General features: G+C 46.1%; 1 long non-coding RNA gene across 1 annotated transcript; it reads left to right on the forward strand.

The window, feature by feature from the left end:
• The first annotated feature begins 2,854 nt into the window (after positions 1–2,854).
• Positions 2,855–14,602, forward strand: LOC113953312. Its single transcript, XR_003529839.1, has 4 exons — positions 2,855–2,956; positions 4,329–4,456; positions 5,490–5,567; positions 14,401–14,602. It is a non-coding gene; the product is annotated as an uncharacterized LOC113953312 (long non-coding RNA).
• Positions 14,603–27,019: the final 12,417 nt, after the last annotated feature.

Here is a 27,019-nt window from a genome sequence, read left to right on the forward strand (position 1 = left end):
ACAGGGCAGGAAGACACTCCCATTCCAGGCCCTGTTTGATACCCTGCCACAACCTGGCTGAAGCTGTGGCAGGGTGAATTAAAGCCTGGATAAACAAAGAATTTTTGTGTCCTGGCCTGTGCCTGCAGGGGAGCAATTCTGAAAGCAAAGCAGGAACCTGACAGCCAAAGGGCATTCCAAAGTTTTAAATGCACAGTTTGATTGTTCTTTTATAAACGATGCAGATTAATTTACAAATAAAAGAGGGGTTTGTGAGGATGGACTGTTAAAAAAAATGAGCAAATGGCAAAATGGTTCATTATACCTTGAGAAATTGGTTTCTAAAGCTGCCTGGATAAAGTGTCTTCATCCACTTGACTGCAGCCAGGGAAGTGTGAGCAGCAGAGCTTGGGCAGAGCTCAAGCTTTTAATCCCAGGCAGAGTGAGATGATGCACAAATGGCCACAGCTTTGTTTTCCTGAGGTTTTCCCTGGACTGGTGACAGTGGCTGGAGCAGCGTGGGTGGGTCTGGGGGGACCCCACGCCAGTGGCTCCAGTGCCACAATCCCAAAGCTTTGCTCCCCCTCCTTTGCTCCCAGCCCACCTCCAGCCCCCAGCCCCTGCAGGGCCTCGCTCCCAGCCCAGACCCCCTGAGCAATAAACACCCCTCACCTCCGGAAATTAATAAACTTTGTGGGAACCTCAAATGTCACTTATTTGCCTCCCTGTTTTCATAGGTGATTTCACTAAGCAGCAGCACTTGCTAATCCCACATTCACACAGATAGAAGGTCAAAGTTGGTCAGTGAGCCAAGAAATACCATATCAGGGTTTCTTTCCTCTCCAATTGAAAGAGGTATAAATTGTGGAATTAGTGTATTGATTGAAGGCTACAACTTCAAGCAATCAGTTTTTCTGGCTTGACAAGATTATTTTATCCTACTTTTCTTTTATTATTATGTGTTGTATTTGAGTCATCCTTCAGGCAGATGAAGTGACAGCTTGATTTAACTCAATAAAATCCACCAGTTAGGAAACCTACTGAGCCGAACAAAAGCTGCTGAGGACGGTGAGGGGAAGGTGCCTGGTTAGTGGGAGGAAGCAGAGCGTGCTGGAGGGAGACAGTATTAACGGGAATTATGCCCTGATCAATGCATTTCTATGGAAACTTGGGAGAAATTTGTGAGACCCCCGTGCTGGGCCAGCGAATGGGTAATTCCGGCTCTCTTACGGACAAGTAAAAATTGAATTTCTGCAACTGAGTCCTGAAAATGACAATTTCAGCCAAGCTGTGCTCGGGTGTAACTGCAAAAAGTTGGATAATGTTGCTTTTCTGACAGGTTTGAAAGGAAATTCTTAACCAAGGGGTTGTGATTGTGTGGTAATTAAAACAGTATCGAGTGTTTGTACATTAGGTCTTTGCTTTGTTACACAGTAAGTACTAAAATATGTATTTTTCTCCACACACAGGGTTTTTTTTTTCTCTTGGTCCTGAGTCGATCTGTGGAGTAAATGGCACAGAACAGGACAGAGGGAATGTGCTGAAGGGAGTCCTGGAGTGAACTGTGCTGGCTCCTGGCCGAGGTGTGGCAGACACTTATCAGTGAGCTGTGGTACAGAATGTGAGCTGTGGCACAGCTGCTGCCTCTGGATTGCAGCCCTGCAACTGTACCCACTCACTGCCACTGCTTTCTTAGCAATGGGAATGGGAAAAAGTGCATTACTGATGGATAAAAAGTAATCTCAGTGTCATAATTACCTCCCTGGAAGGATTCAAGGCCAGGCTGGAGCAACCTGGTCCAGGGGAAGGCGTCCCTGCCCTTGGCAGGGGGTGGGACAAGATGGGCTTCAAGGGCCCTTCCAACCCAACCCATTTTGGGATTCTGGGATTCCCTTTCTGAAAGCCTCAAACACCATATTTTGATCATTCTTTTTTTTGGGTGATGAGTTCAAGATCAAAACTATCCATGTTAATTTATAACTGATCTCTTGCTAAGTTACCTCACAGAGCCATGGATTTGCTGCTAGATTTGGGCTTTTTTTCCCCACTTGGCCTATTTTGCATGTGGGTCCCTGTCCATGGCAGGAGGCTGGAACAAGAAGATTTTTCAGGTCTCTTCCAACTCTGTGATTCTGGGATTTTATGATTCTCTGTCAGTCTGCAGCACTCGTGGGTGCTGGAATTGCTGTTAAAGTTACATCTCACAATACATAAACATGTACACATATATATACATATAAACCCCACTGCTTTCAGCAGCACTCCCCTGACCAACAACAACAACTGTGCAGCATTCAGGCTGTTTGTCTGACTGTTGCAGGGCAGGTCTGGATTCACACTTTTCCATTTAAGTTCCTGCCATTAAGGTGATGGAAAAGCAGGAAAAGGACAACTCCCATTTAAGGGCTCAGGTGAAAGCCCAGACTGCTGCACCATTATTTTAAAAACCGTGGTTTGCAACTTTCAGGGGGGTTCAGACCATGCATTAACATTCATTAACTTGTGTGTAATTTCCCCCACCCCACATTTCTTTACCATTTCAAGTTGTTTTCATCCTTCTGCAGAAGACCATATATTGTCATGATCTCCTTAAACTGCAGTTTGGTAAATGACTTGTTTAAATTTAAGGAAAAGAGGTTGTTGATAAGTATAGTTTTCTAATACTCTTCCTCAGCTGTCATTTACTTTGACTAAATTTATTTAAACCACCTTAACCTTTCAGAGAAAGGCCAGGAGATGTTTAAAAGAATAATATGTGTCTGACATTTTGGTTTACCAAAAGGACACCATCATAATTCTGTAGTGCCTCTGTTAAAAATAAGCTAAGAAAAGAAAACTAAAATCTCTTTTTCTTTCTGCTTAATTTTGAAAGACTGGGAGGGGATGTGATTGATGGTTGCATTAGGAGCTGACCTGCCAGGCAATCACCCCGGGCATTGATTTGTCACTGCACCAGCACCAGCAGCTGCCACACCAGGTGGGTCTGTCTCTCTCTCATGAACACCTGGCTGGGTTTTACTCCAAACACGCTCTCCTGGTGTCCTGACCATCGAGTTCTCCCCCAGCTCCTGCCCTGGTGGCACTGCCAGCCACCTCCTCGTGCTGGGCCACAGCGCCAGGTGGGGGTGGGCTGGGCAGGTAAGGGGACTTTGGGGATACTTGATGGGCTTTTAATGTGATATCATGATAAATGCTCCTGGCTTTCTGTTCTTGTGGGCACTCTCATGGTTCTGTGTGACCCAGAGCTGGGAAAAGCAGGGTGGAGAGCCCGTGGCTGGCAGAGCAGTGTGACCAGGGGACTGTGATGGAGCTTGGGGAGCAGTTTGTTCTGCAGGAGACCTGGGGGGCGACCAGTTTGTCTCCTCTTGGGTTAGAAATGTCTTTGACTTTGGCACAGAGAACACAAATGCAGACCAGGTTCACTGGCTGGTTTTAATCTAATTCTGTCCTGCTTTCAAAGACGTTTCTATTTCAACATGTCAAGGTCTTGGGAGCTTTTTGTCAAAAAACTTTAGAAGCTGAAGAAGGAATTTTCTAGCTATCAGTAATTTCAGAGTTCTAGAGCTTCTGTCACTCCTGCTGCTGTTCTCAGACTGTGACTGGCAGCTGTGCAGCAACAGGCAGCACAGGTACACGAGTGTTACAGGTCGTAGTTCTGCTACTCTGTGAATTCAGGCACAAAGATCTGGTCAGTCTCTCGCTTGGCTTTCAGAGGAGTGGCACCAGGTGACGTTCTGAGGCCCCTTCCAACCTTCCATTCCTATGGTGGTCAAATATTTTTTGAGGGTATCATGATTACACTGACAGTATTTGAAATCGGGCACAGAAAATTTGTATTTTTTGGACTGATGACTTTGGAAAGAATTTTGGATGCATCAGGTGTGTCCACATTTTCCAGTTGTGTCCACGTAAGGCAGAGTCCTGAAGCTCCTGGAGCCCTGGGCTGGGCAGCAGCAATGGTGCAGGTCAGCTCTGCATAGATATTAATTCTGGGTGTGTGCAGTTTCAGTGAGTTGGGAATAAGATTTTCTCATTTTTTTCCTGGGAAAAGCAAAGGACTGAATTTGCACAGCTTGGTTTAATCACCTCTGTCTCAAGGTTTGCAAACAGGCCTGGGGCTCTCCAGGTTCAGCTGGGCTGAGGTTTTCATTGCCCTTGTCATTGGTGGGTGTAAGGGGAGCTGCTCCAAGGGTTGGATTTATTGGGAGAGATCACTCACCCAGAGCTGGGGCTGCCCTTGTCTGTCCACTTGTCCTGTGGCCAGAGAGCACAAACACCCTCACCTCAGCCCAGTGTTTGCAGAATTCAAGGTGTCTGTTTCTCAGTGATTAAAATCCCCTTTTCCTCAGCCCCTCCCTCCCCCACCATGATGAAAAACAAACCCAAAACTTTTTAAAGACTCACCACTGGCAGGAAAGACCAGAAAAGCAGCTTCTGACCCCTGGGGACCCTCAGCTGTGCCTCTCACAAAGCCAGGGTTGGTCTCTTCAGCTGTGGGGACCTGGCTGGGCTGCTCGGGGAGGGCAAGGCAGAGGTGTCCCTTTGGGGGTGACACTGTGACTGTGCCCCAGGGTGACACTGTGCCCCAGGGGGCTGGGGCATTTCCTGGTGCCTGGACACAGGTCCTGAGGCTGTTCCTGCATTAAATCATGGGATCCTGGAATAGTTTGGGTGGGAAGGGATCTCAAAGCCCATCCAGTGCCACCCCCTGCCATGGGCAGGGACACCTTCCACCAGCCCAGGTTGCTCCAAGCCCTGTCCAACCCGGCCTTGGACACTTCCAGGGATCCAGGGGCAGCCACAGCTTCTCTGCCCAACCTGTGCCAGGGCCTCCCCACCCTCCCAGCCAGGAATTCCTTCCCAATATCCCATGTCTCCCTGCCCTCTGGCAGTGGGAAGCCATTCCCTGTGTCCTGTCCCCCCAGGCCCTCATCCCTCCAGCTCTCCTGTAGGTCACTTTCTTCTATTAAAAAAGGGGATTAAAATAATCTCTAAAGTGTATTAAGACATAGATTCAAAATTAAAGAAATCAAAGTCTTCAAACTTGATTCCAGGACTGGGGTTACAGCTTTGCCCTCCTGACCTTCCCCAAAGTTGTGTGAATTAAGGGCAGTGTCAGCTGTGCCTCTGCATTTCCCCACATTTGTCAGTTTGTGTCACAACCTCAGTATTTTTTAAATGAACTTTTCTTTATATTTTTCCCCTTTTTTATGTATTTAATATTCACTTTCAGGTATTCAAGCCATAATTTCTGTTAGTAAAAGTGACATTTTGTGAAGTTCATTATTTTTTTAAGGAGAAAATCTCCAGCCCTTTAAAAAAATAGACATTAAATAACAGCATGGTGGTGTCTCCAGGCTGACATCACCCTACAATTTGCCATTTTAATTCCTGAATCCCTGTGAAACAGAAGTTTGGTAATACCTGGGTTATTTAGCCTGACCTGGCTGCCCCACCAGTCCGGGTACACACATCCCTAGTAATTTAAAATAATCATTCTCTGTGTTTAGGTGTGAAACACCACGAAATAGGAGGAAATTAAAAGCATTCCTGATATTATCAACACAGGGAGTATATTTAGCATACAAGTAAGTGAACTGATCTTTGTTGCTGTCACTGGAGCTGATGATATTTTGATCATATCAAACTGAATTTGAGTGGAAGTGCTGCATTAATACCAAACTGATCATCTTAAGTCGTTGTATGTTTTAAATATATTTAGGTTTAGGTTCTGTTCTCAAAATAATTTACGAACTTTAAGAATTAAATCTTCTTTGGCTGCGTCCTATCCCTGAAAAGAGCTATTTAAGAGCACATGACAGTGGATTTAGGGTTAGTGAATAATACAGTTCTAAAGGTGCAAGTTACCTGAGCAATTATGGATTTCTGACAAACACAACAGAAATATACATTATGTCTTCCCTCTTCTCCAGTTCTACATGAGATATCCAATTTTTTTTTTTGTCTAGAGGAGATAATTTAATCTGTTTTATCCATTTTTTTAATGGGCCACAGCGACTCTTGGAAACTATTGTAATTTCTCCTGATACAACTATTTTTATGCAAGAACATCATATTCATGTATTGCTTGGCATTCAAAAATGTGGGCGAAAATCAAGTAAATTCTTGCTCAAAGCCATATTTCTGGGAGTAATAGCTTCAGTTCATTCTTTCTGTGGCTCTTGGTAATTCCTAAGGAAGCTCCAAGTTAATGAATATACATTCTCCAACTTGTTCCAGTAGCAAGAGTGCCCAAGGCAGGATTTCACACACTGCTGGTACTTTCTGTTCAAGTCCCCAAGCACCAATTCTAAAAGTATCACATTAATTAATGCCCTGTAACATTGTTGTGACAATAAATATCCTACTTTTGAGGAAAAAAAAAAAACAACCCACCACAAAACCGCGTGAAGTATGAATATGAATTAATTTTAAAATCTACATACTACAAAGAAAGGTCAAATGCTACAGAGGTGAAATGCCTGATAGAGGCAGGATGTTTCATGAGAGCTGAGTGAAATGTCTGAAATTCAGATGAAACCTTGGATTGGTTTTCTTTAGCCTTCAAAACTTCTTCTTTTTAATTTTTATTTTTTTTTACAAATAATTTGTTCAAATTTTCTATTGATAAGATTCCATATGGAATCGTAAAACGATATTTTTATTTATCATAGAGTGGTATTTTAGATTCCACGTACTTTGAGGCCCCATCTCCTAGTAACAGACAGAACATCCTCAAGCACTATCCCTGCAATTATTTACAAGCCACAAAAAGAATTAAAAAAAACCCCAAACATAAAGGCAAGGCAAGGGGTTGGAGTGGCTGCTCACACGACAGATGCAATATTCCTTTTAGGAAGTGACTTTCAAAAGCTGAGGAGAGCAGGCAAACAGAGCATCACAGGGGGAGGCAGGACTGCAAACACTGGGTTTGGGGCATGCAGGAGCCTCTGTAGCTCAGGATATTTCATGAATATTCATTAAATAAGGAACTTGAAATTGTTGTTCTGTCTTAAAAAGAAGGAAGCACAAGTGCGTTTTCCATTTGGGAGGGAGCAGTTCACTGTGCCCTGGCGCTGTTTCTGGGAAATGGCAGAGGGTGTGTAAAGGACAGGGGGAATATTCAGCTAAAGTGATATTATTTGTGGTTATATAATAATTATAAACCAACACATGTGTTCAGCATCCCCTGGTTATTGGAAATCTTGTCATATGTGTTGCAGAACTGTGCAGACACACAGAAACCACAGCCAGCCTGTCCAGTGAGCTCCTGGCTTTGGTTTTGCAGGAGCAACAGCAGGTGTGGAAACTCGTGGGAATGCTGGGCATGGCCAGGGAAAAGCCCAGGTGTGGAAGCTCCTGGGAATGCTGGGCATGGCCAAGGAAAACCCTGGAAGCTCTGGCTGTGAGTGTGGCTGTTTGCTGAGTCCTGAAGAGTCTCCAAAAACATTCGTGGAGTGTCAAACTGGCTCCAAACACAGACAGGGATTCCATCAAGCTGCTTGCAAAGGCCAGTGTGATGTGGGAGAGTAACAGTGAACTGAAGCAGAAGACCAGACTGAGGGTGACTCTGCCCACTGAGGAGGTTATTTGTGAGGAGTGACCTCTAGGAAGGGATGAGCAGGGTGGTCTCAGGTGTCCTGGCTAAACTGTGGCTCAGATATTTAGGGTTTAGCTGTTGCACAAGTGTCCCAGAACATCTCTCAGTTTTCCTGTGTCTATAGCACTGGAGGAACAGCATCTCCTGTCCCTGGGCTGTGCAGGGGGGGTGGTGGTACCTCTCCAGACCTGCCTCAGCCACCCAAGGCACCTCTGGCTGTTACCATCCACACCTGCAAGCAGGATCCATCCTCCACCCCCACGGAGCTCTGTCCCCGTGCTCGGTTTTCTGTAGGGTGGCATTTTGCCATCTTTGGTGGCATTTAAGGAGCGCTCTGGGTCGGCACTGTAATAACACACACCTTTAATAACATGACTAGAAATGGTAACTGAGAATATGGGACCCTCTGAGGAAGGAAGTGAGGGGGCTCTGTCTGTCACACCGTGCCTGGCCACTGTCACCAGCTGGTTTTTGTAGGATCTGAGCAGAATATTATCGGGCTTTTGAAGGGGCAGGTCCCCCCTCAGCGGCGCCGACGCTCCGGCAGGTGCCCGGTGTCACATCCCTTGTATGACAAACATTTGATGTGACACTTCTGCACGCAGGTTGCTCCAGAGATATTTTTATAGGTCAGACTAAATATCACACATCCCAGCCTTCAGTCAGGGAGTGGAGCCGGCCGTGATTGCCGCTAATGGCCCTGGAAGTTGCTATGGTTCCTGGTAAACAGCCTCCTGCCGCTCCTGCTCCCATCCCTGCCGGGGCACAGGGCAGGGGGCACAGGGCCAGCCGGGAACTCGGGGCCAGCATCAGCTCCGGGTGCTCCGGACAATCAGCTGATCCAGCTGGCCAGCATTTCTGTTGATGCTCCCTGCTGGAATTTCACCTCGTATCCAGCTTTTCCATACGGCCCTTCCGTGATCACACAGCCCTCCTCCTCCTCCTCTACAAACCTCTCAGGGCTCTGTGTTCCCAGAGCTCCTTGTCCCAGGCCAGGTGTTTTGGGGAATGGTTGAAAAAGCAGGATACAGCAGTGAAGTCATCGAGAACATGGGCATGCTTGGAATTGCCTGCACGCTCCACAAGGATGAGACAGCTACAAAGGATGGAGCAATGCTAATCCTTACCTGAACCCCTGGAGTCTGATTGTATTTCCCAGAGATTTTGGGAGGCCCAGTGGTGCCAGGGATGTGTTGAGTGCCCGGTGGGGCCGTGGATTGAGTGAACACAGCGTGTCCTGCAGCGTCCAGCCACTTCTCTTTCCAGTCCTCATCCCAAAGCTGCCCCCTGAAACAAAGAAGTGTGAAGTAACTTAAAAGCTAAGATGAAGAGAATTTTAGTTATACAAAGTTAGGACTAACTTTTAGTATCCTATCATCTACGAAAAATAGCTAAGGACAGTGACACTGTTTAGACATGTATCTTCCCAAAACAAATATGTGACAGTTTTAAATTTTATTTTCATCACCTCAAAGGTCTATTTTGGCTGATATTTACGCTGTGTGTTGATATTCCTCTGCTGTGTTTTGGGCGACTCTCAGAGAAGGGAACACTGTAGCAGAGCAAGCAGCAGTGGAGGAATCCTCTGCTTTGTCCCCGCTCCCCTCCCACCCTTGGCAGCCTGGCTGGGGAGGCAATTCCACCCAGGAATCCCTGATTAGCTCAATTTTCAATTACGCTTTCCCGTCACCTTTAAACAGCCGCTGCTTAACCCACGCTGCAGAGAACGAGCGGCAGATCCAGAAACAGATACCCAGCCAATTATATTCTTCTATGTGTTCCAGACAATGCCAAACAGGTTTGCTGTTTGCCTCCGTGGGTTATCCCCTGCTCCGAGTGCTGGGGGTGGTTTTATCTCCAGCTGACACCACAGGGACTCCATCCCAACGTGTGGCTGAGAACAGCTCTGGCTAAACACTTTAAATGCTCCTCACATAAACACAGAAAAAGCCTCCGTGCAGCAATTATTAAGCCAGACAAATGTTGCGCTGATTTTAACAGTGCTCAAGTGGTGGAGGTTTTTTCCTTCATTAAGATAAACAATGGAACTAATTGGAAAGGCACAAAAACATCTGTTAAGTAATGGGAGTATTGGGAAGTCGAGGAGCTGGGGCAGGGGGAACACACCTCAGGTGGGTCTTAATGTACATTGGAATTTAGGAAACAAATTTACCGAATTTTAGAAGCATGGAACTTGCAAGAAGATGAGAATTTACAGTGATCTGCTCTCCAGATTCCCTTGGACAGGATGGGAATGGCACATTTATATTGCAGGGAGAGTCAGCTGCAGGAGATACTGGAGTCTCCAGCCAGTAAGGTGGAATGGGTTCAGCACGGGGGATGTACAGGATCCATCACTGGAGGTGATGCTGACACCTCCTCAGCGTGGTTTGTGCTGTTAATATTGAGTGTATCAAGTTGCTATTATTGAAAATTTTAAGCTTAGGTGATTGATAGATTTTTCTGTAATTTCTCTTATTTCCTAATAATCCTTCATTTTGTATTTTAATGGCCTCCATGGATGTACTGTAATGTATTTATTGGTGCACATAATTGGTGCTGAATTTACATTTTGAGTTTAATTCCTGTTCTGACAAGCTCTGCCTCTTCATCAGGTACTACCAATGTAAAGTGAAGAGTCTTCTTCCCCTCAGCCTTTTCCAGGGATGAGAGGAAGGGACTGGGACCTGTCCTCCTGATGCTCTCCCTCCTTGGGAGCCCTTCACTGGCATCAGGCTTCCCAAAGGAGCCGTGCCCAGACTGCCTGTCAGCTGGGACTGATGTCACATTTCCCCAAATTGTTTGAGCAGGGCTCAGCAGAGGAGGCGGCTGTCTCCAGACTTGCTGTCTATGCCTTTTATTCACTTCTGACATAATTTATTGGAAATGAGAGGAATTGTTTCAGAACAAGCGTCTCTGACAGCTTGGCAGATTGATAGAGAGGTTTTCTGATTTCATCTCTTTTTTTTTTCCTTCTGGTTTTAAATGATGCCTCCCTACCCCTTGCCAGTCTCTCAAGGAGCGTTGGTGTCACGGGATCAGGAGCCGAGACAGCAAGTTCTGCCTTAGCAGAGCAGGGAGGAGGTTATTCCATCTACTCTGGGCTGTCTCTTGCCTCATTATCCTCTCATAAAATTCCAAATATTTTTAGTGACGTGCAGAACACACACAATATGAATTTATTTAGCCTGGGAAGGACCCCAGCAGGTCACCTAACATGCCACGGGTGCTGAGCTGAGACCTGGGCATGCTGTGACGTTTGGGATCCAGTCCTGCAACAGGGAATGAGTCAAAATTCTCACTGTCTTACCTGAGCAAACCCTGTGTTCCTGCTCCCCAGCTTCCAGCGTGTCCTCTGACAGCTCCCTGTTGTAGGAAATCCCACACTTTGCCAGAGTGGAATTGCCAAAATGAAACTAATGATTTTTCTGGGTTACTTCGTGGTGGCATCACTGAAACAGTGCTTGGGACTATTGGCTCAATTCCCCAAAAAGAGCAGGAGTTACTGACCCCCATCACCTGCCACTTTAACCACATCCCAGGAGTACGTGTGCTGATAGACACCTTAAAGAATTTTACCCAATTAGTCATTTTTAAAAGATTTTTTTTTCCTTCTTTCAGAGGGGGAAAAAAAATTTTCACAGAGAACTGCCTGTAAACAGCAAGATTTCTGTTTAGAAAACAAGCAGCTTGCCAGAATCTTCCTCCCATCCCTGCCTTCTTCTCTCCAGCTCCGATCCTATGAAACGTGAGCTCCACTTCTGGTGACAGTTCCCTGCTGTCCACCGAGTACAGATATTGGTCACACAGGTGGAATTTAGTGGATTTATCCCTTGCTGTCCTTACAACTCACCTGGTGAGGGGACTGATGGAAAAATGAATCACAGTCACGAGCCATTTGCACCCAGAAAAAGAGGCATTAAACTGGGTTATTTACATTGTTCTTGCAGCCCCACAGGGGTCATTTTTATAGGAGATCTTGATTTCTTTTTTTGCAAAACATCTGAATTCCATCCCATGGAAATGTGGGTGTCCATAGTGGCACAGGAGCACCCAGGGGTGGGGTGGGGTGGGGACAGTGAGCTGGGGTGAGGCAGGAGATCCAAAAACCTTCCGTGCACTGAAAGCCTGGATGGACAAGGGGGAATGGCTTCCCAGTGCCAGAGGACAGGGTTAGATGGGATACTGGGGAGAAATTCCTGCTGTGAGGGTGGGGAGGCCCTGGCCCAGGTTGCCCAGAGAAGCTGTGCCTGCCTTGGAAGTGTCCAAGGCCAGGCTGGATGGGGCTTGGAGCAGCCTGGGCTGGTGGAAGGTGTCCCTGCCCATGGGACCTTTAAGGTCCCTTCCAACCCAAACCATCCTGGGATTCTCAGATTCTATGCCAAGTCACTGCAGCATTGTCTTTACAGGAGAGGAGCAAACCAAAAGAAGACACTGTGGTGAGGACTGTCATTACCTTCAGGAATATTTTCCAGCAGGGGTGTGGCTGGAATGAATTTAAACGTGCTCATGTTCAGCCTGTGCAGTTGTGATGATTTTGCTCCATCTGAGCTTATAGAACTTCTTGTTAATATTTGAACTGGCAGTGCCCAAGTGAAAACCAGTAAAAACTGAAAATGTAGGACCTGCCTTACTGCCCTGGCAGTGGTGTGTCCAGAGGCAGGGCAGGCCCTGGCTGGGAACATCTCTGGCAGTTCAGTGTATTTCTGTCTCTTGGGCTGTCTGAGGTTTGAATTTTGCTTCCCCCCACCCCACATCCAACCCCCTTTCCTTCCCCCTTGAAGTCACTGTCAGGGCTGTGCCTGGTAGGATTGTGAAGTGTTTATTATTCTGCTGCCCAGGTTTCTCCAGATGTTTAGCTACAGGGCAGTGCTGCTGCAGAGATCAGTGCAGCTGGCTGGGAGACGCCGGGAGAAGGAAGTGCAGCATCTGGGCCTTGTCTGGGGAGCCTGGATTTCAATTAATTAAATGTGCACCCAACTTGCAAGGAGCTTTTGCATTTCAGTTAAACTGACTTCAGAGCACACCTAAGATTTATTCCTGCCTTTCAAATTAACTGCCAGATCCTCAGCTGGTAGAAATTGCTGAGCCTCTCTCGGTGTCAGGAGAGCTCAGTTTACACCAAAAGGGATGTGGATGATGGCAGAGAAATAGGCTTTGTATGAGCCCAAGAATTACTTGGCCCCCTTAGGACTTCAGTGGAAGTAAAGCATTTATTTACTTGAAAAGCAAAAAAAAAAAAAGTTATTTGTTATTTATATTTTGTATTGGGTTTTTTCCCCCTTAAGGTTGTCATAAGATATGTCTTTGTGAATTTACAAGGTTAACATCTTTTTAGCATTTTAATTTAAAATCGTTATTTAGAATTTTAGGATTCGTTTTTAATATGTTTATGTTTAGTTAAGAGGTTTGTTTTAGTCGAGATGCTTATTTCAGTTAAAGTGGTTTATTTTAGGTAAACTGTTTATCTTTAGTTAAGTTGTTTATTTTTAGTTACGATGTTTAGTTTTGTAGCGTGAAAGAGGAAGTCAGTGATTCTCCCCTGGTAAAATGATGTTGGCACAATTATTTATCACAATCACGGCTGCCCCTGCACCCCTTATGGCCATACCTGTGAGGTTTAGATGAATTCCTGCCTCCACACTCTATCGAAAACACTTCTATCATTATTCAAATATTTGGAAAATGGGTTCTGATGGAAAGGCATTGAGACGCTGGATGCTATCAAAACCTTTCCCAGAATAACTGCAATAAATTAAAGAGCCTGATATATAAACATTAGGTATGAAAGATGATAATTTGGGGATACAGAACTTGACTGATGCTTTTCTCATCCACATGAAGTGATTTGAACACACATCCCCTGGTGAGAGCAGGAGGCCTCAGAACACACGTGGCCCCTTTTCCCCTGGAAGTGACTCCCCCTGAACATCAGTCCTGGAGGAAGCAGTGCAATATTTTAAAGTCTCTCCCCTGCCCATCTCTGGGATAATTCTCTCCTCCACGTGAGTGTTGGGCACTCATTCTTGAGGGATTCACCTCTGCTCCCTTGGAATCCCAAAGGCACCAGGAAAACCCACAGTTCCTTTAAGTGCTGGGAGAAACTTGCTCATGGCTTCCTAAAATCGTGCCCCTTTTCTCAACATCTCTGCACACTTGCCATCTTCCTTTTGGTCTTTTCTCTGGCACCACCAGCCCCTGGGTCGATCTGTTCCAGGAATACGAGTGTATCCTTCCTCCCCCTGCCCTGCTGGAGCAGCAGCAGGAATTGGAAAACCCTTTTTCCCCTCCGAAGGCAAAGCAGCCCTTTTCAGCTTCTCTTAAATAGGTATCAACACCTGGCTTTTACAAACAAGAGGAATTAGACTTCGTAGCATTTTGCTATTTGAATGACCTACTCAGTGGAATTACAGCAGCAAACTAATCCTTTAGGAGAGATGGCTCTATCAATCTTTGGATTTTTCTAATGTGGAAGCTACTCAATTGCATCTCAGAAATCAGGGAGGTAATTACTCATGCAGACAGCACAAAATGAAAAAAAAAAAAAAGGCAAGTTCTGCTGAGTATCCCTTTTAGAACAAGCAGTGGAACAAGGAAAACAGCCTCTATAATCAGTCAAATTCTTCCACTAATTTTTCAGGTGTTGAAGGCTATAGTGAGGGTACATGCCATGAAAGTTAACAAAGCAAAGTGGCTTTAATGGAGGGTTTTACAAGAGAAAAATGCCTCTTATTAGGCAAACCTACTATTTTAGATGTAGTTCCCTACGTTACAACTTCATTGTTTAAAATAGACATGTTCTGAGATAAATGCTTTTCCAGACCCCTTCGGAGGCCGCGGTGACAACATCCAAGTGTCCAGTCATCAGAGCACAGGGGAGGTGCTGGCTCTGCCTGAGGAGCATCACCACCCTGCAGATGAAATCAGGCAGGTGCAGCCTCAGAGGAGCCCTCACACCCTGCCAGCCCTCAGAAATGATGCTGATTCAATTTTAAATTCAAGTGATACCAGGTTGACACAAAGAAAGCAAATATAGACATATAAACCGGTTAATAATACTGAAAAGAAGCAGTATTTTGTATATTTTGGATTGCTTGGGATCCTGAATAGATTATTAGTTTAAAATATTGTTATCAGGTTGGATAGACCCTGCTGGGGACAACGTGGGCCTGCTGACACATGGGAGGGTCTTCCTCAAACATTCCTGAACTGAGGAGTCCTACCTTGGGTTTAAACTTGGAGGCTCCTGAGGACAGAGGGGGGAGCAGGGCTGCTCTCAGCTGGGCCATCAGTCAGCTCAAAAACCAACAGGATGCCCTGGAATGAACAGGAGGGTCCTGAGGGTCTGTGAGACCCCGCAGCAGATACAGGAGCAGGAGCAGGATGGAGCTGTGCTCTGTGCCCAACCTGAGAATTCCTGCTGCTCTCTGCTCCCCCTCACGTGCTGCCTAATTTAGGATGATGATATTTAGAGATTACTGATTAAGCATAAATAAAGAACATCAAGTCCCTCAGTTCTCAAAGATTTCTTGATTTCAGTAGAGTTGTGGTAACTTATACGCCTCCAAATCCAGCTGGGAAGGAGAGCAGAAGTGTTTGGCTGGTGGTTCTCCTTCTCCTTATTTTTATCCATTTGAAACATTCAGACCGAGTGGATGTTTGTTAACGCTTGACAGAATTAAAAGGTTTTTATTTTTAAATATTTTAAAGAAATAACCCCTTTTTCCAGGCTCTGTTGAACATTTCCCAGATTAGATGGAAATATTCCTCCTTCAGCATCTACAGATATGAGTGAATAATTGTCACAACCCATGTCTACATGTTGGAAAAGAATTGTATTATCTAATTACATATTTATCTGATAAATATGATTAACAGAGAAGACAGATCACCTCTCTCAACATGTGTTCATTTATTTATATGCAGACAGTATTTTATATGTTTATATAAGTATGTGTGCTGTAATGTGCCTGTTTGGGATATTAATAATATTATGATTTTACAAGCTTAACTTGCATAAAATCATAGACCCTCCTGCAAAGCCAATTCATTACTTGCTAGAAAAGAACAGGAAAATATAAATAGTCTTTCAAGGGAATAATTTTCTAAGAGTCAGAATCTGCAAAGCTTATTTCCGATATCAGGAGTGTAATGAAAATATTCACAAAGGTAAGAAATTCCTGTTCAGGGTTAGAATCTTTGTTGCTTTTTTTGGACCAGTGAGAGATTCATGTCTTCATTATAATGATCTACAATATATTTGAGGGACTGCTTAGAGTTAAATTAACCTGTAATTGTGTTTTTAGTCCCAATTTCATCACGATGTCCCAGGAAACAGTGCAAAACAAATAAAAGACTTGTAGAGAAGTTCAGCCTGGTGCATTCCTGGCAGCTGGGCTGGGTGGGGTCAGCCCAGCGTTAGTGCCTGGCAGGTGAGGCTGTTCCAGCCCATCCCTGGGCTCAGCTGCTGGAGGCAGATCCATCAGGCTCCAGGAACCCCTGCTGAGTCCTGCCCTGCCCTCCCTCCTCCTCTAACCTGGAAATGTCCTGAGAACTCCTGTCTCCAAAGCTCCCAGACCTGCTCAGGCTCTCAGGCCAAGGTTCTTCTGCACCAGGTATGTTCCACCTCTTGTTTTGTGTCAGAACTCAGACCAACAGAACCAACTCTGTTCCACGAGCAGCTCCATCATTTTTTTGTGTGACACTGTATTGATGAATATTTCCCCTTTAGTTAATTTGCAGAAAGGAAAATCCAACTGACCTTCCCTCAGCCTCCCAACGATTTAACAACTGTGGGTCACCACAGAGTTACCATCAGTTTATATTTGCTTTTCCTGTCTTTCTCTGTGCCCGTGACACACCGGGAGGCTCCTCGTGCCCACCCAATAACATCTTTCCAGCTCCTTCTCCCCTAAAGAAAAGTTTTTATTTATGGCTGTGCCTCCCTCCCTCTCCCATCTGCCCTTTAGCCCATGTCAATCCATTTTATGTTACATTTATGTCCATTCCACTTCCTTTCTTCCCTCAGACCCCAATCTCTGTGCAAAGACCTTGATCTGTGATGTGGAACTCTGTCAAACGCTGTCTGGGAGCCTGAGCACGGCTGCCCCCCACGTCCTCCTCCAGCAGCACAGACATGGCTGGCTGGGGAAACGCTGGGGCTTTGCTTTTCCAAAAGTTTCCAGGAAAACTGGGCTCGTGAGCCTCCTTCACCCCCCTCCAAACACACACATTCCCCGTGGGTTGGTTCCTGCTCATGCAAATCACCCATGGCTTGATGCAGTTGGTTCTGCACTGGGAATATGACATTTACTAACAAAATAGCTCAGCTAAAATTGATTTTCGGAAGGAACACTTTGGTCCCTGTATTTGAGCAAGTAGGGAAGAGATGGTTGTGATCTTGCCTTAAATATGCAACAGAATGAGGACAGCAAAGACTTGTTGTGCCAGTTCACAAGGTGTTTTCAAATGTGTTAGTGGGCATCCAAATCTGGTAAAAATGTTGATTTTAGCACTGCCACACTGTGTAACTATTTAATTTCATAATTGCTTTACTCTTCTTCCTCCTTCTCTCTACTTTCACAAGGAAACACAAAGATCTGAATTTTAGACAGAATGGAGCTGTGGAATGGGGGTCTTTGAGTCAGGAACAGGTGCAGGGGGATTTGCTTCATGATTTCCAGTGCTGTTAAATACACACCAAGTGTTATTTTCTTGAAGTGTATTCATAGGGAAAAGCAAAATTGAGGGCAGGGAAAGTTGTGGGTTTGTTGTATATATTTTTTAAATATCAGATTTAATTTGTTTGGGAAGTAAATGTTATCACATTTGTGTAGAGAAGCACTTGATGTGTGTGGCACGCTGTCAGTTTTGTCACTGCCAAAGGCTTGGGAAACCTCTTAATCTTCAGGTGCATCAGTATTTATAAAATAGGTGATGTTTATCAGTCGTGGGGAGGGAGGGGTTTTGCAGCCTTTGCATGGGAGATGTCTTGGAAATACCAAGAATTTTGGTGCTAAAATTTCCCGCTTTCTGACTCATCTGTGATTTGAAACAAACCACCCCAAAACTTCTCCTAAACAATAAGCAAAACAGTATCACCAAAAAAATGCAGTAAACAACCCCCTTTTAGCTGCCCCACTTCATCACACCCTGCTGCTTCCCACGTGCCCCGCCAGACAAAGGGAAACGTGGAGAGACGGCTCTTCCCAGAGCTGGGCAGGGAGGACCGAGAGCCAGCTGGGAGTGAGCCCATGTGGGGCATTCCCTGTGACTCACCGGCCAATCCTTCCCCCCATTCCCACCTCGTTCCTCCTCCACACCTCCCTGGGCTCGCTCCCCCCCCAGAGATTCATTCTGCCCACGAAAATATGTCTCATGTTGGCAGTGGAATGTCCCCTCTGACCCCGGGACCACAAGGGCTGTTTTCTCTCCTGCCCCCCTGGCTGCTCAAAGCTGCTCTGTGCCCGTGGCCACCACGGGTTCCCCTCCCACCTCCTCCCTCTGTGAGAGCCGGGAAATGCAGATGGAAAACTCCTCTGCTTTCCAAACCCTCTCCAAACTCTGATCTGCACGCTATGGACACGGGCTGGGAGAGCTGGGGGGGTTCACCTGGAGAAGAGAAGGATCCAAGGAGACCTGAGAGCCCCTTGCAGGACCTAAAGGGGCTCCAGGAGAGCTGGAGAGGGACTGGGGACAAGGCATGGAGGGACAGGACACAGGGAATGGCTTCCCACTGCCAGAGGGCAGGGAGAGATGGGATATTGGGAAGGAATTGCTGGCTGGGAGGGTGGGGAGGCCCTGGCCCAGGTTGGGCAGAGAAGCTGTGGCTGCCCCACTGGTTCCACTTTATCATTTCCATGGATACACTTTAATTGTAACTCCAGTGCTGTGTCACCCCTAATAAGTTAGTGAATAGTTGGCTGGTATTCAGCAGATTAAGAATTCTTGTACTTCCTTGAAGCCGTTGCTGCCACTGCTGATCTGTGTAGCCCAAAAAAAAATGTTCCCATTTTAAACACACCTGCAGCACCTCCTCATTTAAAGACACCTGGTTTTCTGTTTAGCTTATAAACGTACAGAGAGAGAGAGAGAGACAGACTCTGGCTATAATAAGTCAAAGTTAGCTGAATATTGGAAAACTTTAAATCAGAACCAATGATTAAGAATCATTCTTAACTTGTGGGCAGAGTGCATTAAAAATATAATTTCAAAAAGCAGCAACAGGTGAAAAAAAAATCATTTCTATGCAATGTTTTCCTGTGCTCAGTTTGGGTTTAATTCAAGTAGAGCCTCAGCCTGTTTCTTCCCCCTGTTCTCCTGTTTTATTAGAGAAGATGCTCGTCTGTATCAGCCACTTATTAGATAAATACAGGAAAACTGCTTGTCATTTATGGGTTTCCCCATTATCATCTCCCCCACTGCATAGAGTAGCCTGGTTTCAAAGTGACAGCTGGTGGAACCTCTTCTTGATACATGCTAATCCAGTTTTTATTATGGAAAAATTGCCTGTGCTCTCAGAGAGTGAGAGGCAGTTACCAGACGTGGCTGCTGAGGGCGGACCCTCGTGATCTCTGCTCTAACAGCCTAAAAATGAACCATTATCTCCCGGGGTAACAGGATCCTGGGGAAATACAGACATGCCATCATTTATGGCACGGGCATCTCAAAATGTACAGTCACTCTGACTGTCCTTCTAATGTGGTAAATAAAACCCAGCCAGTTCCCCAGCGACGCTGCTTCAGGCGGGGGGTGATTTTGGGGGATGACAGAGGGGCACCTCTGGCTGCACCTGGAGATCCTGGGGCACTGGGAAGGTGCCCCCCAGCCCTGTGCCCTGGTGGGAGGGAGCACTGGAGAACTGTGACCCTTGAGGGGCCATGGCTGGAGCCTGGGGGTCCTGCAGGTCCTCACTCATTAGCCTTGATTGAGTCTGGGGGGATTAAGGCAGAGCCTGGAGGTGGACAGGGTTGAGATGGACCAGGTAAAATTCCCAGTGAAGTCAGTACAAACCTCAGAACCTGGCTGGAAAGGATGATGAGGGAGTGAGCTTCAAAATGGGACACAATGTTCCATAACACCAAAACCCATTATCCCAAAATACCCATAACACTTGAGCCTCTTCTCCCCCCACAAACCCAACCCAACCCAAGGCAGCTGCTGCCTGTGCAGTGCAGAGGAGCAGCTTCCACTCCTGGATGCCAGGTGGGAAGATCAGTTGCTCCCCAATTATTAATTTATCACTAAATTTATTAAAAGTCCCTAGATAACAGAATCTTTTTTAATTGAGAGAATAATAGGTGTTCTAAACCCGGATTTTTTTCTCTTTGACTTTATCAGATCTTGCTCACTCCAACATGCCTGTTCAACCTCTGATTTAAGTCAAACATGCTGCTTTAAATTTGGAATTAGAAGAGAATTAGCACTGTGTCATCCAGGCTTGACTCACTTTCTGAGGCTTAAATAAAAAGTTTTATCAAAGCAGAGAGTCTGCAGAGGTTAAATGCCCCTGGACGTACAGACCCTTAAAGACACTTTTCTTAGAGACACTGAAAGGAAAGAAATGAAAGAAATCCTCTCAACTGGAGCCATGTAGAAAAGACAAAGAGGAGGAAGACACAAAATTTTTTGTCAGTATTCCAAAAAATGGTTGTCCTGCTCTGGAGGGACGAAATGTTTATTTCTTCCCTATCATCCCATTTTCTCTCCCCATCAGAACTATTTCCAATCCCTCCTGAAACTGTTAGTCAGTGCAATCATCATTTAATTGAAACATGTAATTATCTTGCCTTGATTAATTTTTGTGGTTTTTTTTTTTTTTCAAATTATAGCAGAAATTCTGTGAGAATGTAGCTTGGCTCTTCAAACCCCAAGTATTAATTCCCACTGACTTTCTGTGAAACTGCAACTGATACACTTGAAACCTTTAAAAACCTCCCAGGCTCTGGAGGGTGCTGGGAGATGTTTGACTGACTGACCACGTGTTTGTACAGGGCCAAAACTGGGGCTGGAGCCACTCCATGCCCAGAGGGAGCCAGGATGGGGTTGGGTTGTGCTCAGAGGGGCTGGGGCTGGCTGGGGGTCTCTGTGGCCAGGACTGGGGGGGTCCAGCCTTTGTCCCTGCTCCTGTCTGCTCCCGGGGCTCAGGACAAACTGAGGAATTCAAACCCTGAAGCACCGCCCTGCTCCTGCTGGATTTAATTGCAGTTGTGGGAGGATCACGGCCCCTCATTAGGATTTCTGGGGAATAAAAAGGGGTTCCTGACAAATTCAGTAAAAAGCAGGAAGCAGCTCTTTGTGGGAATGCTGGGGAAAAAAATCGGATGTGTGGCTTAGTTTTTTCCCCTTTGAGGTAATTTTGGCCTCTGGAGCAAGTGCTGCCTGTTCCTGCCCCAGCTGAGCCTGAGGAGGTTCCTCCCAACATCATTTATCTCCTCCCTGCTCCTCTGTTCCTGCTGATGCTGGAGCCTCTCCTGCCTCTCCAACCTGCTCTGATCCCATTGACTGATGAACATTCCCAGTTTTCTTGTGGATTGCTGTTGTAAAACCCTGGTCCTGCTGCAGCCAAGGGCACTGGCAGCTGGATTCCTGCTCCGGGGAATGGGGGGATCGGGCAGAGTTTGGAAAAACAGCCAAGTGTCTCCCAACATCTCCTAAGTTCTTACCCAGGCGTGGCTGGAAGCCCCACCTAAGCCTGTAGGAAGCCCTCTCCAGAGGGGTATTTGTGCTGATTTAACCAGATTTGGGGGCTCAGTTGGATGAGGAACATCTCAGGTTTGCAAACTGCCTCTGGACAGCTCAGGGAGCAGAGCAGGTCCTGCCAGGAGGGGCTGGGAGGGGGACCTGGCTGTGGAAAGGCAGGTGGGCACTGCCCTGAGGAAACACCAGGGAGCTGGTCCAGTGTGGAAAGTTCAAAATATGGGCAGGAGATTGGGTGTGACTTTGAGAACACGGGGAGCTGTTGTTTTGGTGAGGTCATCTGAATTATTTTATAAAGAAATCCAGTGGGCAGCCACAGATTTGGCTTTAGATGCTTGGGAAGGAGCTGGGTTAAACTCCCAAAGGAAAATGGGGACTGTACACAGACTATATATGGGACCAAAATCCACTACTGTGGCCTTTCAGGAATAAACCAGACCTTGAACACTAATTTGGGGTGGAAAACTCCCACTGCTCCTCTCCCATCCTGGCAGGCTGACCCTCAACTTCTAGTGAAAAACATGCTGTGAACTCCTATAAAATATTTTTTGGGGAGCATTGGAGGGTTACTGTGTGGGGAAACTGCCTACAAATGGATGTGATGATGCTCAGAATATTCCATGTTTACGGAGATAGTCTCATCCCCTGTGGTGAGCATGCTGTGAGGTTTGGTTCTGGCTTTGGAAGTGAAAATGTTCTGTTCCATAAGCCTGTTTCTCGTGCATATGACATATGTTCTTCTGCCTTGACTGTAAAACACAGAAATCCTAAACCTTTAGGAAAATGGGTGGGAAGGATCTGTGGGTCCAGCCTCGACCCACGGCAGCTCAGAGATGGGGACGTTCCCACCACTGCTCCCAGGGCTCCTGGTTCTGACTGATCTCATATATCACAGGCTCCTAAAGATATATAAAGATGTATAAATGTATATAAACAGGCACATGGGTGAGCTACGGATGGCGTTTCATCCCCCATTCTAAATTTCCTGGGGTTTGTGGATTTAATTTATTTGAACACAGTTTTCTCTGATTTAATATAGAATTATTTTAGATCAAAAACTGGTAGGAAAAGAGCTGACACTCTCTTTGCTGCTGCTTCCCCCCCGCCCCCCCTTTTTAAAGGAAAGAGCTTTATCTTAATTAAAGTTTAATTAAGGATCACGTTTGGCAGTACTTTTCACACCGATCTACACCAGTAGATTTTCTAAGGCTTAACTTTATCGTGCAGAAAATCCTCTTTTATTACTCCCAACCTGTTGTAAAAGCTGTTGGCACAGAGCAGTGGCTGCCTCATTCAGTGGCCTTGTTTGCCGCTGGAAAATTCCCAAGTCTCTGGAGATAGCACCACTGTGGTTCAATTTAATATCTGTCCTATCACTACAAGACTCTAGCTCATTATTAATGATACTATTCATTAATTTCTTGTTGGGCTGATGTTGTTATTTATTAAAATATTAAAGAAAGCTCCTGAGACACATACATAATGAGGGACACCTCCATTTCCTGAGCGGCCCCAGCTGAGGGGATGAATATCGTGGAGATTTACCCCCTCCACCAGCCTCTCCCTCCCTCATTAGTCCTGCCGGCTCTGAGTGACACTGTAAATCCATTTTGTGCTCGGCCCAATCGGCGCCTCATACAAATGGGGGGCTCTCTTTTTTTAATGAGCCATTCCTATGCAAAATGAATTGACTGCTGTCTAACTCATCTAATCTGCCCGGCTTCGGGGGAAGGACTAAATTGCCTATATTTATACAGGGAATAAATAAAACGCGACATATTTTTTCCCTTTCCGGTCTCACATTTGGAGAATTTCGGCTCCATAAATCCTGCGCTTTAAGGACCTGCCACCTTAGTTAACTAAAGCCCAGCGTGACATTTAGAGGCGTGATGGTTGTATTTAAAAGAGCCCCGGCGAGCAGTTTGTGCCCTGCCTGGGCCGTTTGATGCCTCCCCTCCCGCGCTCAGGTGTCGCCTCCAGAAATTCCGAGGGCACTTGATGTATGGCTCACCCTTTTCATCGGGGGGATGGCAGAGCACGTCTGCTGCCAGCACACGGGGCCGGGCAGAGCCCCGGCGAGGAGGTGGGCACGGCAGAATGGGCAAAATGAATCAAACAAACTCGTAATTAAATCGGCTGTGATGTCACGCTCCTGGTCTGGGTACCGGGAGAGGGGCCGGTGCTCAGGGTCTCTTTTTTTGGCCGGCTGGCAATGATGAAATCTGCATAACAATCGAGGTAGCATCTGAAGGTGAAGTTTTAATTTGTTCTGTGCGGTTGTTATTTTCGCCCCGTGCAAATAATTGCTGCGGGGAAGAAATACCTCCCTGTTTTCTGAGGATTAACTGGGCGTAATTGCAGCCTGGTTTGATCCCTCTTTTAATAACGGCCCCTCTCCAGCCACAGCCCATCCAGCAGCTCTGTGCCGACCTAGGGCTCCTTCCAGAGCATTTAAACACACCTTACAAGGCCTTTGTACTGTGAATTTACAGTCAGTTGTTTCTGAGGAGAAAAAAAAAAACACGTGTTACCTTGGTACTTCAAAGCAGCAGATCTGTGGCACAGGACCCTGAGCCCAAGGGAAAGACAAATAACCACGAGGAATGGGAATGACACTGAATGCTCTGCTCCTCTGGCAGGGAACAGTTCCTTGGAAAATTAACTCCTGGAAGTTTCCTGAAGCGACCACTGTTTGGCTTCAGCAAGGTGTCTGTAAATTTAGAAACTCCCCTTGTTTAAAGAGAATTAAGTCCTTTATTAGATGTTTCTTGCCAACAGTGTGATCTGGCCACATCAGTTAGTTCTTTGATTTCTTTTCTTGAAGTTGACACAAATTGGAGGTGTTTTCAGACCCTATATTGGTGCATGTCATTGATGGTTTTAGTTGGCAGGGCCCCGTCACCCCCAGGTGAAGTTTTGGATGTCCTGGCACAGGGGTGCCTGGCTCAGCCCTGCAGCTGTGGTGGTTGGGGTGGAACATTCCTTGAGGAGAGCTTTAACTGCTGTGGTGGGAAGCACGTTACAGCTGGGTCAGCCTGAAGTGGAAAGTTCAGGAAACTTGTGTTCTTCTTCTTAAAATCTTATTTTACTAGACAGGTTTGAGTTTGAGTTTTAAGTAAACGCTGTGAGGGGGTGTTTCCTGAGGAGTGTTTTCAGGAATCTCGTTTAGGCTGTGGGGTCAGCAGGGCTCCCTTGCAGGAGGGTTTTCCACCTGCCTTTGAGAGCTTGTTCAAGTACAATTGTATTTTTGACAACTTGCTTAATACTCTGTTCACCCCATCAGGGTCTCTCTAATGCCTGTGTGAGACTGTGTGTGACAGGAGGTCACCAAATGAGACAGTTCTGGACAGGAGGTCTGGGGGTGAAATCTTGATTTTCCCTGGACAAGGAAAAAGTCTGTTCTGAACCTAAAAACGAGCACGTGCCTCTTGGCTTCACTGAAGGTATTGCTGTGCTCCTGCAAGAACTGTAACCTGTGCTTGGTGCTCAAAGTCAAAGCTCAATATTAATAAGGGTAATTAAAAAGATTGGAAAGTCTGGAATTCTCCTACAGCAGAGGATAGAGCAGATATCAAATGAAACTACTGAAAGGAAACAGGTTCCAAAGCCTGTGTGCCTGAGATCTGGGAAAACTTGGGGAAAAAAAAGAGATGCCTGCCCCTCAGACTCTGAGCGTGGACATGTGTGACTGACTGGAGTGTTCAGAAAAATGTCTTTATTTATGTTGGAACACCCAGGCTCTGGTAACCTAAACTAGCGAGGGCTCTTTGGACTAATGGGCTAAGCTCAGGTGCACAATCAGAGTCCTTGTCTGTTTTCTGGTGCTTTATTTTTGAGGCCATTCCCTTGTAGGGTTATTTTTTGGGGCCCATCTTTGCAGAGCTGCAGCATTGCCAAGTCAGGTGTAAAGAACATCGTGGATCACACCCAGGATCGGCTAAATAATAATAGTAAAACCTTTGCATACTTTGAATAATGTATTTTCACTTGAATACTATCTTTTCATGTGAATAAACCACACTCAGTGTGTTCTTTGATTTAGTGGGCGTGGAGGTCTTTGGTCAAAGGCTGGATTTGATCTTGGAGATTTTCCCAGCCTTGATGATCCCACGACTCCATTTTATTCTTTATGTTTACCTTTCCAAGGCATTTTAGGCTGCCCCAAGCTTCTCTCACAAAAATAAGCCCTGGAATATACTTGTATTTTGCCATATTCCTGCGCCTCCAGAAGCATCCAATGCCCTGCCATGTTCCTGGGCTCCTGGATAAAGGCCAGCAGTAAATCCCTGGCACTGCCTGTGCTGTGCCCGAGTCCAGCTGCAGCATCCACAGCAAAGCCCTCTCAGGAAATGCACCCAGAGCACAGCCCTTGTCCTGAAATTCCGTAATTCCCACTGCTGCCTTCAGCAGGACTGGGATGTTCAGTGCAGAGCTGGGATGAACAGTCCTGTCCCTCTGACAGGGCACAACCACGTGTGGCTGTGGCGTGAGGAGCTGCCACAGCAACACAACGTTGGGATTTCAAAGGCTGTGGTTTGGGTTTTTTTCCTCTCTGACTGCTTTCAAGTAGCTGTGCAGGTTTTAATCTGGCCCTGGGTGTGAGCTTTTCCTGCAGACACGCTGCCAAAGCACCGGAGCCCTCGGAGCTGCTCCTGCCTGTGATTGCTGGGAAGGGACAATTTGCTGGAGGTCTCTGAGGCTCTGTGGGAAGGGTTAATAACTCCTGGAGAGGTGGGAGAAAAGAAAGAGTTTTATGTCTCCTGCAACCTGCAAGACTATGAAATGTTTCCCAGTGTAATTTTCTTGAAGTTAAAGTTGAGGTTGTTAAGGTTCACTTAGCAGATAAAGTTGGCCACAGTTTTCTTGGTCTCTCTGATCAGATGACAAGATTTCTAATTTATAAAAGCAGAGCAGGATGTTGGGGGCTCTGAACCATGTTCAGGGGATACACCGAGGGGCTCTGAGCTCCTCTCCTTCGCATGGATTTTTATTTACAAGGAAATTTGAAAGCAATCTGTTTGAACTTCACTCAGTAACCCTCTGAGTTGGTTTCAATTTGCCTGTCTGTAAATAGCTGTACAACACCACGATCAGGGTGCTGGCATCCCAGACCCGTGGAATTATTGTATTCCTGACCAGTTTATAAATGGCTGCTCTGGTGAAACTGCTGGAAAACAGGTTCCCTTGGAGAGAAGAACAGGTTCCCAGAATCACAGAACAGGCTGAGTTGGAAGGGACCCACAAGGACCATCGAGTCCAGCTCCTGGCCTGGCACAGGACCATCCCCAAGGGTCACACCATTGTTTTGCTGCTTTACAAAACCTGATGTGGCTCTGTACAAATGTGAATTTATTCATAACAAACACTGGAAAAGCCCAGCCAGGATTTGGGGGGTGGGGGTGGGGGGTGCAACTGAGAGTTTTCTGTTGAGTCTGAAATGGCACCAGGATAAAACCCAACTCCAACAGAAATGTAAAGCTCAGCCAAAATCTGCCTCGTTTGATGCTATCCCCCATGGGTTGCAGCAGCACTGCAAGCAAACCTTCTGCTCCCTCATGGAAAGTATGGGAGCCCTGGGAGTGTCCAAGGCCAGGTTGGATTGGGCTTGGAGCAAGCTGGGATAGTGGAAGTGTCCCTGCCCATGGTAGGAACCAAATAACTTTAAGGTCCCCTCCAACACAAACCATTCTGTGATTTTAAGTTATGATCAAGTCAATTGTTACCCTTCTTTTGAATAACTAA

This window comes from Corapipo altera, unplaced genomic scaffold (genome assembly GCF_003945725.1).
Source record: "Corapipo altera isolate COAL_440 unplaced genomic scaffold, ASM394572v1 68, whole genome shotgun sequence".
Classification (NCBI taxonomy): domain Eukaryota; kingdom Metazoa; phylum Chordata; class Aves; order Passeriformes; family Pipridae; genus Corapipo; species Corapipo altera.